General features: G+C 36.8%; 1 pseudogene; it reads right to left on the bottom strand.

Moving 5' to 3' along the window:
• Positions 1-12,405: 12,405 nt before the first annotated feature.
• LOC103961532 lies at positions 12,406-14,308 on the bottom strand (annotated as a pseudogene).
• Between the last annotated feature and the right edge of the window lie 4,814 nt (positions 14,309-19,122).

Raw genomic sequence — 19,122 nt, 5'->3', positions numbered from 1 at the left:
ATGAACCGACTAAAAGAGTGAATTGAATTTTATATGGTTAAACAGAAGCTTAGTTATAAGGTTAGGTTTATAAAAAATATAAAAAAAGAGCTAAGGTTGGGTTTATGAAGCCTAGTTATAAGGTTAGGTTTATAAAAATAAACGGGAGGTTGGATTATAAAAGACGCAGAGATGTCGTTGGCTGCTGCAAGTTTCGAACCCATCACCCCTCTGATGTTGTCAAACTTAACAACCAATAGGCCGCACAATCTTTATGGTGAGAAAAGCTCACAAATATGTACATATAAAGCAATTCCAGGATGGGCCTAGCCCTACCCTCGTCTCTGTGTAGCTCCGTCACTGGTGTATGGTGATATCAAATTAAGTGGATCTTAATGGGTACCCATTAACAACCCAATGAATAAATTTGCCACCTCTATGCAAGGAGAACCGCTCCCTTTTTTATTAAGTCGGGATTGTACTTCACATGATACTGTAGCCGCAGCATAATGCATGCATGGAAGAAGCAATAGACAATAAGCATTTGGAAAGTGAGGGTGGTCAGGTCAAGTCTTTGAATGAATAATAATTCCACTTCATTTTCATTCTGATTGCTGTCAGACTAACTACAGTGAATTTGGTATGGCAATCTGGATAGTTATAGTCCGATAGCAACAAAGACAGATGCCTAAATCCCACACATGCAACAGGGACTTGATTTTGAGACCACTACGTACTATTCGTCGTCTACTACTACTACTACTACTACTACTGTTAATTATAGTGTAATTTTGGGGCGGGTAAATTCCATCAGTTAGGTACACAAACATAACTACATTTATATGTTCAGCTAGACATCGTTCTAGTTTCAATCAAAATCAATGACTTCCTTGTTGATATTTGAACACATCAATTGCTTTCATTTTGCAAAATGATCAGCCGTCGTTTCAATATTTGGTGCAGTCAACACCAGAAGCAAGAAAAACCTTTTCTATGTTATTAGTAAAGCGCTAAGAGCAAGAGATGCGCTAACACGCAATGGCTTTATTTGTAGGTTGTACTATTTGAATGACTTTGCAGAACACTATGTGTGATTTTTTTTGTTAAACAATAGGTTTTGTTAAATTAGATATTAGATTAGCCACCGATGGAGTTCAAACCCACACTGTCATGCAAGGCTCAACACTTTTCCACCACCGTGGTAAAGGGACACTGGCAGCACTATGTGTGATTTGAGTTAGACTGCAACTTCTCAGACTGCTAATCTCACTGTACGAATCTAAATATGTCATATTTCTGTAGATGATAGTGTTGCTTGAACTGGGTCCAATATCGTTTATTTACTATGAATTTCAGTATCAAGAAAAATTCTTAATTAAGATAGAAAATTGTACGCAAGTTCCTTACTGCAAGACATTGATATTCTGCAATTATTCAAACTATTATGATTAAGAATTCAAATAACAGTAAAAATAGGTTAAATGGTTTAGAGTTGGCACTGCTCTGTACATGCATGGTGAGAATTGATAAGACACATTCCAAATTAGAAAGTGAATTTGCAGGCACACCAAGAAATGGTGCTGTCAACTATAGTTTAGACTGCAATATTGGACTGTTAATTTATGTACCAAAATAAAAATATAAGATCTACAGTGTTGGTTAACCAATACACTCATGGTTTGCAGGTGAGGAGTCATTTTCATCATTGAAGTGCACCAAGAATTATTGACCATGAATTTTCGATTCGTGACTTCTTATTTGTAAGACGTCGTTTTAATTGTATTATGTCTGGTTTGCAGGTTAAGTAACCAAACAATTTTTTTTTTTCTTTCAAGTTTGCCAATACACATCACAGGTAATTGACATAATATGTTGCGATTAAGAACTGAATTAATTCACATCAAGAAAAAAGGTTGATGGGCACGAAATTAATCTTATTTTTGTTACTTGGAAAATTTAAAGTGCCTATATATACAGCTTTATAGAGTAATGTGTGAATTGATGATGACATTTCTGTGTGTATCTACACATGATTCTTGAAGGCAGACCAAGAAATTATGATAGACTGAGACTGTAAGGCCAAATTTAGCACAATGCTAAAAAGATGTGTATAGTGGGAATTGCACTGCTGTCTTTTGCTTCACTAGCCACCACACATGATATAATTTCACTTTGGAGGAAATCCCAATAAACTTCATATTCCCCACTGGCACTAGGGTTAGGGTTTCTCATCTCTCTCATGTCAACATCCCTCACTTGGAGCTGGTGGTCTTGGAGCCCTCTCTCTCTCTCTCTCTCTCTCTCAAGGCTTGTTGCTTTCACCATAATATATATGAACTCACCATCTTTTCTTTATCAGATTCAATTTCCACACCACCACCCTTTGCTGAAAATTATAGCACAAGTTATAAGTAGTACGTGTCCTTGGCAATCGTTGTCAATTCAATTGTTTGCTGTATGTGGTTAGTAATTCGGCAAAGCCACATTGTTTTCACTACATTTTTTGTCATGGTTACCTGATTTTATAGGACTGGCATGACCACTGCAGTTAGTGCATGTTTCTTTGCATGAAAATATGTGGATTTTTCTGTTCTGAAATAGGAGGAAGAGATGGATTGAGAGAGTTCTTTACTGCAGGATTTGGTCGTATACTATTCTTCAAAGCGCTAGGCAAGACTTAAGAGCACAAGGATTTAAAAAGACCGGCCCTAAAAAGAATCACTACGTTAGAGTATAAAAAAAAAATTATGGTTGCAGTAGAACTTTCATTCATTCTTTTCAATTACATTATAAAAGATGAATTTTCATGCAGTCATTGCTTAGAACGAGTGTTTCACGTGCGAGCAGCACATGACCAGAAATATGAGACACATCTTTCATGCAACAAGTGTAGAAAACTCTTTCTCGTGTTATCCATCACATGTTGAGTTCAAGGGAACTTGAAGAATTAAAGGGGTTTTTTATGATAGATACACATTGCAAACTCTCATTGATATGTTATAATAGACACAAATCTAATATAATGGCCGTGTTTAAGTCATTAACACCCGTTAATTAATATGAACTTCATAATCAATTCATATATTGATATGTACGATTATTTAAGCGCTCATAAACAAAACTTAAAAATAAAAAATAAAAATTTAAATCAAATCTCTTTCCCTTCTCAAAATAAAGGGAAAAAAAGAAGGCTGCAACGTATGTTTCCATATCACTGTAAGCAATCCTCTTGGGATCACCAAAATTCTCTTCACTTTCACTTTATCACTGCCACACACAAACACCATTAAAACCACCACCTTCTTTTCTTTTACTAAAGCTGCCTTGTCTCCTCCTCCTCCCTTTTTCCCTCTCCCTCCAAATTCCCTCATCCCAAAACTACCCATCTCAAAGAACGTCCCACGTACAATTTCCAAGGTCTTTTTTGTACTTTTCTTCATCAAAGCCAACAAAGGCAGATGCATGACGAATCAGTACACGTGTCGTGTCATGAGTGGTGGTGATTTGATTGGCATGCAATAGGGGGGCAAAGGTAAATGGCAGCGTATCTCGTCGGGATCTGCGATAAACGAGGAGATTGCACACGTGTGAATGCGCGACAGGACTGGAACATGCTGGCCCAGTCCACCACGTGCGGTGAAAACGCCATTTCATAAAGTCACTGGACTTGTTTGCGTTGGCCAGCCTTCCAATTTCCAAATCCGAAATCCAATTATTCTGTAGCACGCTTGGATTCCGGTGCTTTTGGTGGCTCCTATCTTACCCTACCGGGCCCTTATTCCCTTCTTTGATATTTTTTTTTGTTTTTGTTTTGTCGTAACTTGTAAGATAAAAAACAGTCGTTCTCTAATGTTTTCTTTCCTTCCAAAAGAAGGGGCGGTGCTGTTCACGCATTAATTTTATTTGTATATATTTATTTTTAATTTTTATTCATTGATCTTCTTCAGTTTATTTGATTCGACAACTAAAAATTAAGAACGGCATGTGACAAGCACCACTCAAAAAAAGAATTTTCAAGTTTGAATTTATGAGTGTATTAAGGCAAAGATGAGCAAAATAGAAGGGTTAAATAAAAACATTTTTTCTTTCTAATAAAAGGGGATTTGATTTGATTTGATTTAATCAATTCTCTTTTTGGGTTAGAAGTGTAAGAATCAAGTTAAAGATTAGTTACAATCAAGTTTACTTTTGTGTTTTTGACATAACACTTAGTTAGCTTATTTTCGTAAGCAAAACATAGGTCCACCAAACCCTCATATAAAATATAGCAATTAACATGACATTCTGATGAGTAGGGGGACAAATAGTGCTAACAATTTGTAACTTTAGCAAGAGGATTGTAGCACATTGATTAAAGAACATTCACTCATGCACTCAAGATCTTCAATAGAGTTCGATTCTCTCTTTTCTCACTGTTGTTAGTACCTAAAAATAATTGGTAACTTTAGAGATTGTTTTTTCTACTTTTTACAATTTTTAAAATATAGAAACCAAATTGCTTGCTTCTTATCCTAATTAAACCATCAATATAAATGACCCATAAAAATATTATATGCAGCAAAGACAAAGTGCTTTCGTTTTGCAAGCACTTCTGCCTGTAGATCTTTCTGTTCTCAGCTTGGGTACAACCTTCCCACTTTACAAGTTCGTAAGCCTTTTTCTTTCCTCACAACATTGTGCATTAACCAATCAATCAACGGCTAAGAAATGCAATCGACAGAAACCAACTAACACTGTTTAAAAAATTCATGCATGCAGAAAAGAACATAAATACAGACCTCCAGCAATCACAACACACCAATCGAAGAGTACATATCCCAAATTATTGAGAACCGTTGGAAAAATAATACAGCCTTATTATCACTTGGGGACACAGTGTTGCCTAGATCATAGAGTTGTCTAATTTCAGTGACCCCATCATGCACCGTTGTATGTGGATATGGCAAAGCTTAGAGATCAAGTCATTTGTCGTATATGCTTGGATCCTAACCAAACTGGTAAGAGCCACATAAATCGATCGATCAAAATTTTGCTTATTGATTCATTTGAATTAATTGTGCCAGTGACTTGTGCATGGTTGGTAAGTGACATGTCCATGCAAAAGCTTGCCCACAAATGCGTAACCCTAGTGCTTGCATGAATAATGATGGCAACAACTCGTCGTTTTTATTAGAAGGTCGGTATATGTTGCCTTATGGACGCTGCTAAAACGACAGTTAAGATTCAACTAATGGATTAATCGATTGAGACCCATTAATTGGGTGGTTGCAGGTGACCATTAATCAATGAGATCGATTCTCTTAGCTAGACCTGAGTTCTTAGATTATAGTTTGGGTAAGTCTTTTTCTTATCTTGCATGCATCTGTTGATGTCTTGCTTACGTCCAGAGCAACGTTAAGTGTATATATATACACACTATTAACCCTAACTCAGCAAATATCAACAAATCAAGATCTGAACTCCCGATCATGTAAATAGTTCAACTAATAATTAATTGCTTCTTTTCAATCCGTAAAAATGATGGTAAGAATTAATTCCGTGTACTGTGAACGATTTTCAACGTTATAAAAGGTTTCCGTGTGCTGTGAACGATTTTCAACGTTATAAAAGGTTTCCGTGTGCTGTGAACGATTTTCAACATTATAAAAGGTTTTGAATGACAATAAAGACAGTGGGATGTTCAATATGCTTAACTATATAGCTTTAAGTAATTTTTGTGGTAGATTTATGAGCGTGCAAGAATGACACAGTAAGAACTCGCAAGAATAATCACATCACTCATCATATTATAGGATATTTCATATTATATGATATTAGATTGTAGTACACTACATATATCCCATCAGTAATTTTCCATTGGCTAATTTCCTTTTATTATTTACTCATTCTTTCTTTTCTTAAGCAGCATATACTCTCTTTTCCAACTTTTTTTTTCTCTGTTGAAAATTATTATGTACATACCTAATTTAATCACAATTAATAAAAGAACGACATGTGGACTATTAACTCAATATGACGGATTTATTCTTAATATCGTGAGCATACCACATACCAGACAATAATGAGCTAAGCATTTGACTGCCCTATAGGTCTTCGGGCTCATATACATATTAAGCTGTCCTTCGGGCCCATGATATTCATATTCCCATTCCTTCCACCGTGCCTTCCCGACCCAAGAAGGCAGGCGTCAACTCTTCTAAACCTCCCCTGGGTGTCCTTCTGCTCCTGCAAACTCATCTGCCAATGATCGAGCCTACCATCAGAGAATGCCCCACTAGTCTAGTGTAGTTTGTATATCGCTAGCAGAACATAGAGGTCCGCCTAGAATGATCTGCAACCCTACTTCCAGGATGCCTACGAGGAGTCTCTCTTATAAATAATCAAAATAAATTGGGAAAAGATAATCGCCACTTACTACTTAGAATTCTCTTTGTTTAGTTTCTCTTATACTATTTATGACATAGGCATCGAGGCCTTTTGGTGGACACCCTCCCCCTTTTATTGAGTGTTCGTCAATTGCCTAATAGTGTCAATCTATCCTTGACGGAAATTTGCCTCCACATATTATAACTTTTTTCAAACCTAGCAATCTGTAAAGCATATTATGGCTTGCTTATTGACGATGTATGCTTAAAAAAAATTGCAGCCAGCCAAAACCATGGTTTATATATGGTACAATACTTAGCTACTAAAGCATTGATGAGTAGGAATATTCCCACCCAAATCTCTTTATAATTGATTCATAGAATTTCGGGTTGATGGTCGAAAGCGATCATATTATAAATCAACATATTAAATATTGCCATGTGAATCAATCAACTGTAGTAAATAGATAGATGGTTTGAAATACTACAGTTGATTGACTAAATGAACAATCTATCTATTTGCTATAATTAGCATCACATATGATTTTATATTAGTGCTGATGTGGTCCAAGCAGTTAGATCTTTCTTTATTTCAAGTTATACTCTCCCCAATCTCAATTGTAGTTTGTAATGCTGATTCTATTTGCTACAATTGATTAACCAAACGATCTTAGTTTTAGTTAATTTTCTACAGTGATAATTTTCATATAGAGATTTATAATATGACCAGTTTTGATATTGTGAATTGACCATGAAATTTTTTGAAGAAGAATTTCTACTAACCCTTAAATATTCCTTATACATTGCTTATATACCACTAATTAAGGGGGCTATGCGATTTACAAACATGATTAGGGTTAATAGCTTAATATCCAACAAACTGGTCAACGCATGGATTGCGTAGGTGGTCTCATAGCCCACTATCATTCTTAGGGGATGCTATCTATCTTTTCCTTTCACATTTCCTAGCTTCCCATTCATTTATTTTCAATGGACTACCTTTCCCACTTCTGAAAGCAACTTCTCCCACTTCACCAACAATAGATGCAAAATTACCAAATGGTATTTTATTGCATACAAAATAAAGCACTTATTCCCACAGATACATGCAGCCCAAAAATCAACTGTCATCTTGATCTCCATATTCCAAATAAGAGAAATAAACTATATCTTTTTAGTGTAAATAAATATCGTATATATTAAAAAAAGGGGTAAATTCGTGGTACTAATTTTTTTTACACAGTTTTTTGGACACGTTTTTGTAGCGTCTATCTTTTAAGGTATCATTCATAGATCATCCTTGTAAAAAATGAGACAAACCCAAAACTACTAAGACATTCATTTGTAGTGAAATGGACGAATACGGTTCTACAAAAAAACTCTAATCACTTAATTCAACAATCATATGGTTTCTTGGTGATTTTTGATAGACATGATATTTGAGGGAAGACCTAAAATATAGACAATTCTGACACACCTCGAACGAGATCAGGGCGTGCTGGCCACCACGTGGAAGTGACGTAGCCATGTGCACAGTGCGGAAGCTAATAGAGTCGTAAAGTAAAAGTACGAATAATTAAAAACTAGCATACATAAGTTAAAAGTAATAAGTGCTAGCGTAAGTGAGACACAAGTTCAGAGCAGAAAGCCTAAAGCAGTCCAAACTAAAATGACGCTACAACAGTACACCCGAAGGTGGCCCTACGCTGGTGATCGTCTGTCAGAAATGCCGGGAAAGCCCTCTGGGAAACCACCAAACTTGCTAGCTAGCTAGAACCTGGAGGGGTGCAAAACAAAAGCGTGAGTGGGCAAAAACAAAGCTTTTGGAAAACCATTTAATAAACAAGTTCTAACCCCTCGCCGTAAAACCTGTATACTTCCCAGAAAGTAAACATATGTACGTATATATAGATATGTCAATCATGCTCAAGAATATGCCATGTCGGAACCTCAGAATGAAATGCAAGTGCTCAGGTATAAATCATGTCAATAATATATAATCTGGCAGCCGGAGTCACCTAATGTGACCTGTACGGCTGCATCTAGAGCTCAAATCTCCATCACAATAACTAAACCTGCCCACAAGTCAGAACCACCTAAAGTGGTCTGTACGACAGGCCTGGGTGTAATACATATAAACGTTCTAGTGCTACGATCACGTGAAGGCTGTGCGAATAATCGCGGGTCACCTACGAGTCGGAACCACCTAAAGTGGTCTGTACGACAGGACTGTGCACCTAACTTGGATCCAAGCTGAGCGTGTGGTGCGGGAGGTGAACAACACGTGAAGGACTGTGCCCTACTCTGGGCGGGAGCACTAACACCGGGGGCGCAGGTTACGAGCTCTCTAAGTATCTCAAATCACCATTTAAAAGTAAACATGAATAACATTTACCTGGCACTTACCTGTGCGTCCACAGCACCAAATATGCATATGTATATAAATATATACGCCCAATAATGCAACTAATAATGCATAACGACGATAATATAATGCATGGCATATAACTAATAAACATTTAAATCAATTTCTGGGAAAATATACAGGTTTTACGGCGAGGGGTTAGAACTTGTTTATTAAATGGTTTTCCAAAAGCTTTGTTTTTGCCCACTCACGCTTTTGTTTTGCGTCCCTCCAGGTTCTAGCTAGCTAGCAAGTTTGGTGGTTTCCCAGAGGGCTTTCCCGGCATTTCTGACAGACGATCACCAGCGTAGGGCCACCTTCGGGTGTACTGTTGTAGCGTCATTTTAGTTTGGACTGCTTTAGGCTTTCTGCTCTGAACTTGTGTCTCACTTACGCTAGCACTTATTACTTTTAACTTATGTATGCTAGTTTTTAATTATTCGTACTTTTACTTTACGACTCTATTAGCTTCCGCACTGTGCACATGGCTACGTTACTTCCACGTGGCGGCCAGCACGCCCTGATCTCGTTCGGGGTGTGTTAGTTTGGTATCAGAGCCTAACCCTGACCGTGGTGTGCCGACGAGGACGTCGGGCCCCTAAGGGGGGTGGATTGTGACATCCCACATCGCCCAGGGGTGATCCTTATATGTTATATTCCCATCCCTACCTAGCACGAGGCCTTTTGGGAGCTCACTGGCTTCGGGTTCCATGGGAACTCCGAAGTTAAGCGAGTAGCGCGCGAGAGCATTCCCAGGATGGGTGACCCATCGGGAAGCTCTCGTGTGAGTTCCCAGAAACAAAACCGTGAAGGCGTGGTCGGAGTCCAAAGCGGACAATATCGTGCTACGGTGGTGGAGCGGGCCCGGGAAGTGATCCACCCTGGGCCGGGATGTGACAATTCGGATCGTTAAAATATATTACAGAGTGAGCCCTACAAAAACATGGGTCCAAAATTGTGCAAAAAGTGGTGTCACATATCCGGCTCCATTAAAAAACAAAGAAAAACAAACTAAAATTAATGTTATATTTCATGACAGAATATATTTCCTTAATCTTTAGTGATATAGAGATTACTAGCTTAAATTATATTACCCTATTTACAAAATTAATTATCTTAATTAGAAGCGTTTGTTGTTCACGTAATCATTGATAAATTTGAGATCGCAAACAATACAAATTTCGATATTCTTAACCAATTGAATTATAAGCAAGTATACAATAATTTTAAATTTATATTCCATACACTTGTATCAACAAGCACTAACACAATTTATAATATCAATTATAAAAAAAAGAAAAAAATTATATTCCCACCTAGCCAATTTTCCAATCTATTTATAGCCATTTCATCCTATGCCGCTTTTGACCAGAGATTAGCCTTTTCTTTTCCTACAGTCCAAGCTAGTTTTAAACTTAAACAATTTAGTTAAGAATGATGCCATGATAATTTATTTAGCATATCACACTGTTATGATTTTGTGGTCCTCGCAAGTCTCTTAGAATATATGCATAAAATAAAACTATATGTTAATTTAATTGTTAATTCCTTCCCAAAAACTCTCAGCAACCAAATTCTCACATCTCCCAAAAAATTTCCCATGTGTGTGGATATTCAATTCAAACAAAGTTGTGGCAACCTCTAAAGATGTGTCCCTCTCCAAACTTTTTCCTCCCTCTCCAAACTTTTTCCTCAAACCACACCTTGTGTTCAAATGAAGTAACTGGTTCGAAACACAACTGTTAAAGCTTGTGTGTCTTTGGACAATTTGCATTTTGATCTGAAGCACTTGCCGCGCTTCTAAGCGCCAATCATGGAGAGACAATATGCCAACTACTGTATATATAAAACTAACACAAAAATGAAATAAAATCAAGCAATATGCGTGTCTTGTGTTGAGATTATTAATCACACATCAGTAAAAGGAAAGACCTTGCATGTGTTTATAAGTAATTAGGCTACTTCTCATATTGCCAATTAATTTTATGGTGGAACCTCAAAATCTTCATGGTATTATAGCAAGTTGTCTCATTTGTGAGCCTAACGGCTACACGTGCTCTACATCACCCAATTTGTATTGTTCACATGCTAGGCTTGAAGATTTGTCATAGGTGAAGAGGCATGTTGAGAGTATTAGTACCACATCAGTGAAATGAAGGACCTTACATGTACTTACAAGTAATGGAATTGCTCCCCAAATTGACAATTAATCTTATGATAAAACCTCAAATTCTTCAATCTTTTCTTCTTACCAAATTAACATAAAAACATCATTTTCCCTTTCCTCACCTCACTAAACTAAAATCAAATTAAGCTTCTATAGCGTGCTCTGAAAATGCTGAAAGCAAAGAGAAAAAACCTTGGTTATATATCGTACTGCGTCATTATTTTGATGTGATCATATGACCCACCAATTTTTTTTTTGGAAGCAATCATATGACCCACCATTGGACAAAACATCATCTGTCGAAACTAAAATAACGCTTTTCAATTTCAATACATTGTATTCACTAAAACCAAAATAATACATCATGTGTTAATCTAAAATACGAACATACCAAATCTTGTACATGGCAAACTCATTAACCCTAATGGCTATATATAATTACTTCTTGTATAAGAAGGATAGTTTCTGTTTTTATAACCTCAATCTATGTTGTGTGAGGGTATTCATCTTAAAAGTTTGTAAATATGATTAATTACTTAGTGGTATTAGAACACGATCATGTATGCAACACAATAAATTCATATGTTATAATATTAGTAATTATTTGATATGTACGTGCATAAATTGATTATGCTACATGATTGTCTTCAAAATCACAAAAGCCATGTAGGTTTGAACTCTTGCCTTTGTTTTCATATATTTTTTGCGAAAACTAAAAAGCAAATTTCGAGAGATACCACACAAAATATATGACTTTAGGCTGATATATTTCAAGTTGGTTTGACAGTGAAGTTTATGAGCAGCGTTTCAGATATAAAGAAAATCGCTTAGGTTCGAAGGCAACCGAGTTTGACATCAAGGGATAGAGATCAGCCAGATAAGAAAACTTAGATCCTTTGTCCACAGCTTTGGAGACCATACATTTATCTCTCTTTTTTCTTTCCCTTAAACTCATCATTCACCTATTTTTTACTGCCGGTAAATCCACGCCGCCTATGAGAACCACTCTCCGATCGGTAACTTTATTCAAAATTATAGCTAAATAAATTAGAATCATGTTTTATTTATATAAAATGTAGAATAAATGATAAAAAGGTGATTAACAAGATCAAGCTTTTTGACTATTAGTCCTTCATAGATCATATCGTATATCTATGTAGTGCATGAAAGATAGTGTTACGTTGAAGTATACAAGGGAGGTCCACATGTTAAATGGGTAGAAAATCTGCCCTCACCTTTAAGTACCTCATCTAAATCTCTTTATTTATTTTAAAGTTTATGGTATGAACGATCAACATCTTTCAATCTTCATTAGTATTTCAAGTTGAACTAACAAGGTGTTCTGTTACTGAAACTATAAGCTGTAACCAAATTTCTTGATTGCGCTCATACACTATTAATCATATACTTTCTACCGTTCATCGGAAAACATGAAACAAAATGAAAAACGAAAAAAGCCAAGAGATCAATAAAAGAATTACCACAAGAAAGAGAGAAATTGATTTATATTATTTTCTCATGTAAACCCCCAAACCATATACTTTAAAAACCTAATAAAATTTCCTCCAAACTATTCCCCCCATGGAAATTACAAAATCAAACCATTAGCAATGGCTCGATTTCTGTCGAAAAAGGTAGTCTCATACACAGGCAGTTCTTCACGGTACCTTTCTTCAACCCCAGCAGTATCCAACTCAAAGAGATCAGAACTTGCATAGCTCTCTGCATCATCATCTTCGTCGTGCTTCTTCTGATAATTCTTCATCAAGTAATCTCTGGCAACTTCCTCAATTCGACGTCGATGATCATCATCCTCATCAACATCCATCACACAACGCTCAACTCCAACGTCTTCATTTGTTGGAGGTTTAATGGCCGCGGCAGCTCTAGCCACAGGCCATTAAATCCAACTCCTCTTTAAGCAGAGTCTTTTGTCCGCACGGGCGGCAATCCTCATCCACAATCACACTCACAGGACAAAACCTCACTGACCTCTTCGCGGCATCAATATTGCTACTGATGCCACTCAACTCACTTCTCGAAAGAGGCGCTTTTCGCAAGCAAGACCTCGAAAACGAAGAGGCTGACGAACAAGTACTACTCGGGTTTGAGTACCCCATTTGTCCAGACTTTGATGACGATTTTCTCTCCGCACCCAAATCATCAATTTTGGACTTCTTCACGTGCCCTGCATTGAACAGAGAGTTGAGAAAACTGGCCAGTCGACCACCTGGCGAAATCGGCTGCTTCACCTTCTTCAAATCGCCGTAAATCTTCAGCGCTTTCGATTTCGTCTTCATGAAGCCATTCTCGTGCTTCTTCTTCTGTGAATTGTGATGGTGATTTCTCTGGTGATCATCAAACAGAACCTTTTCAGACGAAATGCTGGTTCGAATTGGCTTTGGCCTGTGCATGCTGTAGCATGACGATGAGGACCTCGACTTTGTTCCGTACATGGAGTCCGACTCCGAGGAAGAAAACCCACCACTCGAATCTGAAGAACTGGAACTAGAATTCGTCAGGAACTCGTTCTGGTGACTGTATCTAGACTTTTTCGTCTCGAAATCCGCAATGGAATTTCGTCGAACAGGTACGGACTTCTCAGCGTCCTTCTTCTCCATCCACTTCTCCACCAAGCAGGCTCGTCGGAGACTCATGATTTCGTGCTCCTGGTCTTCTTTAGAGCGTGCATGGCCATGTCGGCCGCTGGTAGTGACGGCGGCGGCGGTGCTCTGTTTTTTCTTCATGGTTTCTTTGTAGAAGATGAGGCGTTGGTGTTGTTCGCTCCTCGAAGCTACTCCTTCGCCGCCGGCAGTGGTCTCGTCGATGGAACGGTAAATGGAGTCGAGGAGGGAGGAGGAGAAAGATGGGTTGTCTCTGCTCTGTCGGTTGGAGCTGGGTCCTCGGTTTTTTTGGAGTGATTTGATATCCCACCTCTCCATTTTTGTCTGGTTTTGTAGTGGTTCAAAGTACGAAATTGGGAAACAGTTGTACTGGGTTTTCAATGATGTTCAATTATGGAGATCTCTCTGTTCTGTCTGCTGGGTCGAGAGAGAGAGAGAGAGAGAGAGAGAGAATTGATATGATCAATGGGAGGAGAATTAGAAGACAAAGAGTCGAGCTTCGGTCTGCTTTTGCTCTCTCATGATGGTGATGATCACTGTGTCTCTGTGTCTGTGTATGTGTAAGGATTAAAGAAGAAAGAAACAAAGCATGAGTTTTGATGGGTTCTTGATGGATTTTACAGAGAGAGAGAGAGAGAGAGAGAGTAATGAAAACCAGAGGCCACGCCTGCTGCTAGAAACAGAAAAAACACAGAGCACAAAACAAAGCAAAAAGATGAGAAGAGAGAGAGAGAGAGAGAGGAGAGAGAGTGAGTGAGTGAGTCCATACCCTTTTTTCACAGTCTTATAAGGGACAAGGGGAGGGAAGGATAGCGCGTGCATGCAAAGTCCAAGCTGGAATGGGGGCCACCTTGACAATGATGACCTGGAATATTGTTAATTAAAATTAATTATTAATTTGAAGAACTCTTATAATTTTTGACATGATTGGATTTGGGTGCTGCGGCTACATAGACATGCACACAGTTTGCCAGAAGCTGCCGAATTCAGTTAAAGGTGACCCCAACATTTGCTTTTAATTCATCCATAAAAAATTTAAAAACAAAAGAATGTTGATCCTAATTAACTTTAATTGATACCATACTACAAGGTTTTTTATTATTTTCTCGAAGACATTTTAAGTTTGTCATAATTGAGAAAGAATAACTTATATGACGCAATACAATACTAATAGATTACTTCATGCCAATTATTTTATGTCGTGTTTTAAGGTTGTTGTGTATTCGTTTCATAATTATTTTAATCCATATGAGGTCTTCCAAGCAATATTATGTAAATTCATAAGAAAAGGTTTTCTCTCTTTCTGGGAGAGTATCAAATGAAAAGAAATGAGAAAGGAGATTCAAACTTTGACGGAAGGTATGCAACTAAAGACCTACTATCGCAGGAGTTGCAATCCCCCTGCACAATGCTCAAAATCAAATTTTCAGCAAACTCATTCTCAATTCAAAGGTGCATGCCGAAGTATTGGAAGATTACATATGGTTGTAGCTACCACCTTGCCTAGTTGTTAGGGTTGTGGTTACGACCTTACCTAAAGATTGTAATAGTTGTTTTACCTTTCAATCACTCATAATGATGCTAGATATGACTTAAAGTATGGAAGGGGTTGTTGCCGTTGTTTTCTCTCGTACTTTCTTTCATCTATATATTCTTGCCCATTGTAAATCTTGGAGGAGGATTGTCTTCCCTCCTAATCTCTCTCCCTTTCCCTTCCTTCCTACTTGAATGGTTACAAACAAGCCATGTCAATATCTTATGCTGATTTTTTTTAAAGAGACAATGAGACAAAAAACAAAGTGTGACAGGAGGGGAGGGAAGGGGATGAGAATAGAAGGGGAGACAACCGTACTCCGTAAATCTTACTCACAAGATCAACATACAACTTTATCTTACCAAAATCCACACGGGTATCAGAGTGAAACCTTAATTGTCATGTCTCTGTATTTTTTCATCTTTGTCATCTTACATTCTATACAAGAATGGCAGAAGACAATCCTTTTGGTTTGGAGGCTGAGAGCTCACTTGCTTCTCTTTCTTCAAGTTTTTCCAAGGTTGATGTAAATCCAAATTAATAGCTTTGTTTTGTATTGTTGAATGAACTCAATTATCTTCCTTGGCCAAGAGTTGTTACACTTGGTTTTAGAGGAAATCCAACCTTGGATATATCAATGGGAGCATACAAGCTCCTGAAATCTCTTCTCCTATATATGAAGTTTGAATGCGCAAGGATCTACTGGTTATGTCATGGCTATTCAATTATATGGAGTAGAATATTGCTAAAATCTTTAGCTTCTCTAAGTCTTCCTTGTCTCTATCAAATGCAATCAAAGCAATATATGGCAACCAAAATAATGTTGCTCGTATCTTTCAACTCAAGAAAGATATTGTTGGTCTACAACAAGAAGGTAAGCATTTTGTTCAACATCTAGGTAGCATGAAAAGTATATGGGATGAGCTAGCTGTATATCCCACGTATTGATGTTCCCATGCTGTAAAAAATAGTTGAAGAAGACAAGATTTTTTCAGTTGTTGGCAAGCCTAGGTTTAGAATATGAAGATCTACGCAATCACATCATAATGAATACAAAGCTTCCCTGTTTTACAAATGTTTGTGCCACTATTCAACGAGAAGAAGTTCTTACAAAGGCAATAAATCTGGAGACAAAGGCAAGTATGTCTAAATCTAAGAGCTTATGTGTCCAACCATAAGTAGGCTAGAGAGAAAACATACATCAGAAAATGAAATGCACTTATTGCAACAATTTGTGGCATTTTAGAGTTCGTTGCTAAATCTTACATCCTAAATTGAAACCAAATTTTTCGAAATAGCACAAGATTTTTCAGAAAGATCCATAGAATCCTTATCACAAATCAAACTATATAGCTGCTGCAAACAATGCAGCTACTGCCTCTACTAAAGGGTTGTTGAATTTCACTACAAATCCAGCTGCCCTACTATTAATGAATTTGCAGATTATCTTCAATAGGAAAATGAGTGGTGAGAGTGATGGCATCATAAGTGATGGCATATTAGGTGCTGAGAATGAGAGTCCAATTGCACTACTTGGTAACTTTCCTGGATTTCTTGCTGATGGTTTATCTCATGAAGAAATTCAAGTACCTTAAATGTTTTCTGAACTATTTTAAATGTTTGTCTTGTACATGCTTTTTGGATAATAGATTCAGGTGTCATTGTTCACATGACATGTCAAACTAAAAATTTGTATGATTTTGAGAAATTGTCCAAACCTTCTCAAGTGTATGTTTCAAATGGTAAAGCTTATGTAGTTATGGATTGAAGGAAGATAAAATCAATCTTAGACAATGTTTAGTCCATAGATTTATACATTCCATCCTTTCCTTTCCAACTGTTGTCTGTTGTAAAAATTATCGACTGTCTAAACTGCCTTGCAATCTCCCCCCTCAAAATGTTATTTTTCAGGATCTAGTTACCAAGAAGTCGATGGATGAAGGGCTATACTTCAATGGATTGTATTATATGTCAAAGGATTTTAAAATTTCAAAGGGATTCCAAGCTAGCTCTAGCCTAGCTCAAGACCATTATTTGTGGGATCAACATCTAGCCCATCCCTCAAAATTTGATTTGTCCACCTTGTTTTCTAGTTTATGTGAAACACCTATCAATGAAACTTGTCACATCTCAGAATTTTCTAGATTGCCTTCAAATTCCTCCAAGTCTAGAGCTATTAAACTTTTTGAAATTGTGCACTTTGATGTTTGAAGTCTAGCTTTCCTTGAATATTTTGATGGTTATAAATATTTTGTTACTTTTTTTTTATTTCTCCATAATCACTTACTATCTTTTGAAATTTAAAAGTAAAGTTGTGAATGCTTTCAAAGGCTTCCATAATCTTGTTATAAATCAGTTTTTCTCACAAATTCAAATACTACTATTAGATAACGGCACTAAGAACTCACAATACTTGAGCACACATGACGTTATGCATCAAACAAGTTGTGTCGGTGCACCTCAACAAAAAATGGTAGCTAGGTGAAGGCAAAAATCAAGATTTACTTGAAAAACAAGAGCATTAGGACCAAAAATCAAGAAATTTTGGTCCCAAGGGTGCTTGTTGAACAGGTTGGCTAGTGGGGTTTTAGACTTAAAATCACCTTATGAAGTTATGAAAGGTCGAAAATTGGTTTGTCACACTTGACAGTGTTTGGATGTAACATGTGTCAGTCAACACAATCACTTCATCAAGATAAGCTAGGTCCAAGGGTTGTGAAATTTGTTTTCTTGGGGTACTTTTCTACTAAAAAAATAATACAAATGTTATCATCCTAGCACTAAGAAACATCTTGTGTCTAGATATATTAAGTTTGATGAAACAAAACTCTATTTTAGCAAGTCGTCAAAGAGATCTAGTCAGGGGGAGAATTTACTTGATTTCTTTTCCTTGCTAAATCCCTCTACAAGCACTGATTGTACTCCTTTAGTATCGATATGTTAGTTATTGAAAATGACAATTATTGAAGATGAAGTTGAATTTTTTGAGGTTCCAATGAACACCAATATCTCATTTTATATTGTTGACTTCAATGTCACCTAGGAGAAATACCTCTCGGTATAGTCATCCACCACCAAGAGTACATGACTATGATACTTATATTGTAAGGTATCTGGTCCACAACTTCATCAATTATCACAAGGTCTTATTTGTTCATGTTGCTTTTCTCAGTAAGATATCTAGTGAGAATGAACCAAGAATTTTTCAAAAGGCTAATCTTCAAGCTGTGTGGAGGCAAGTGATGAAAGAAGAATTGCAAGATTTAAATAATAATAAAACATGGAGTGTTGTTTAACTTCCTAAGGAAAAAAAGTTCATAGTCAGCAGGTGAATTATAAGAATTTTTTTCTAATGTTTCCAGTGAAGGGCACAATGCCAGATTGGAGGTTTGAGGTAATTTTACTCAAACTGGAGTTGATTATAAAGAAACTTTTGCTCATGATGCAAGGATTTTATTATTCGTTGCAATTAATCATGAGTGGCCATTATAACAAATGGATGTGAAAAATACATTCTTGCATGGAGACCTTGAAGATGAAGTTTACATACAATTGCCTCCTAGTTAACCACAAGCTCATGTTTTTAATATGGTTTGCAAACTTCGCAAGTCATTTATGAATTGAAGCAATCTTCTCATGTCTGGTATGCCAATTTGAGCTCAATACTTGAAGTTGTTAGATTCAAGAAAAGTTATGTTGATTCATCTCTTTTTGTTCGAATTGAATCAATTGGAAGGTTAATAATTCTCATCTATGTTCATTATATTATCGTCACATGTGATAACATTGATGAGATTAACACTCTTAAGCATTCTTTTCGTCAAAAATTTGCAACTAAAGACTTAGGAGTGTTAAAATATTTTCTTGGCATTGAAATGACTACCTTTCACAATGGGCTATTTTTAAATCAAAGAAAGTACGTTCTTCTCTTGACAGCAAATTGAAGTTGGATGTGGAATGAGAACAACTAAAAAATATAGCTACTATCACAAGACATGAGATCACTTATGTAGTCTACTTAGTGAGTCAATCCATGCATGCTCCAACTG

The sequence above is a fragment of a genome, unplaced genomic scaffold (assembly GCF_019419815.1).
Source record: "Pyrus x bretschneideri cultivar Hongxiangsu unplaced genomic scaffold, Pyrus_bretschneideri_v1 Contig26, whole genome shotgun sequence".
NCBI lineage: Eukaryota > Viridiplantae > Streptophyta > Magnoliopsida > Rosales > Rosaceae > Pyrus > Pyrus x bretschneideri.
Note: the sequence above shows the minus strand (reverse complement) of the source record. Positions and strands in the feature narration are given on the sequence as shown.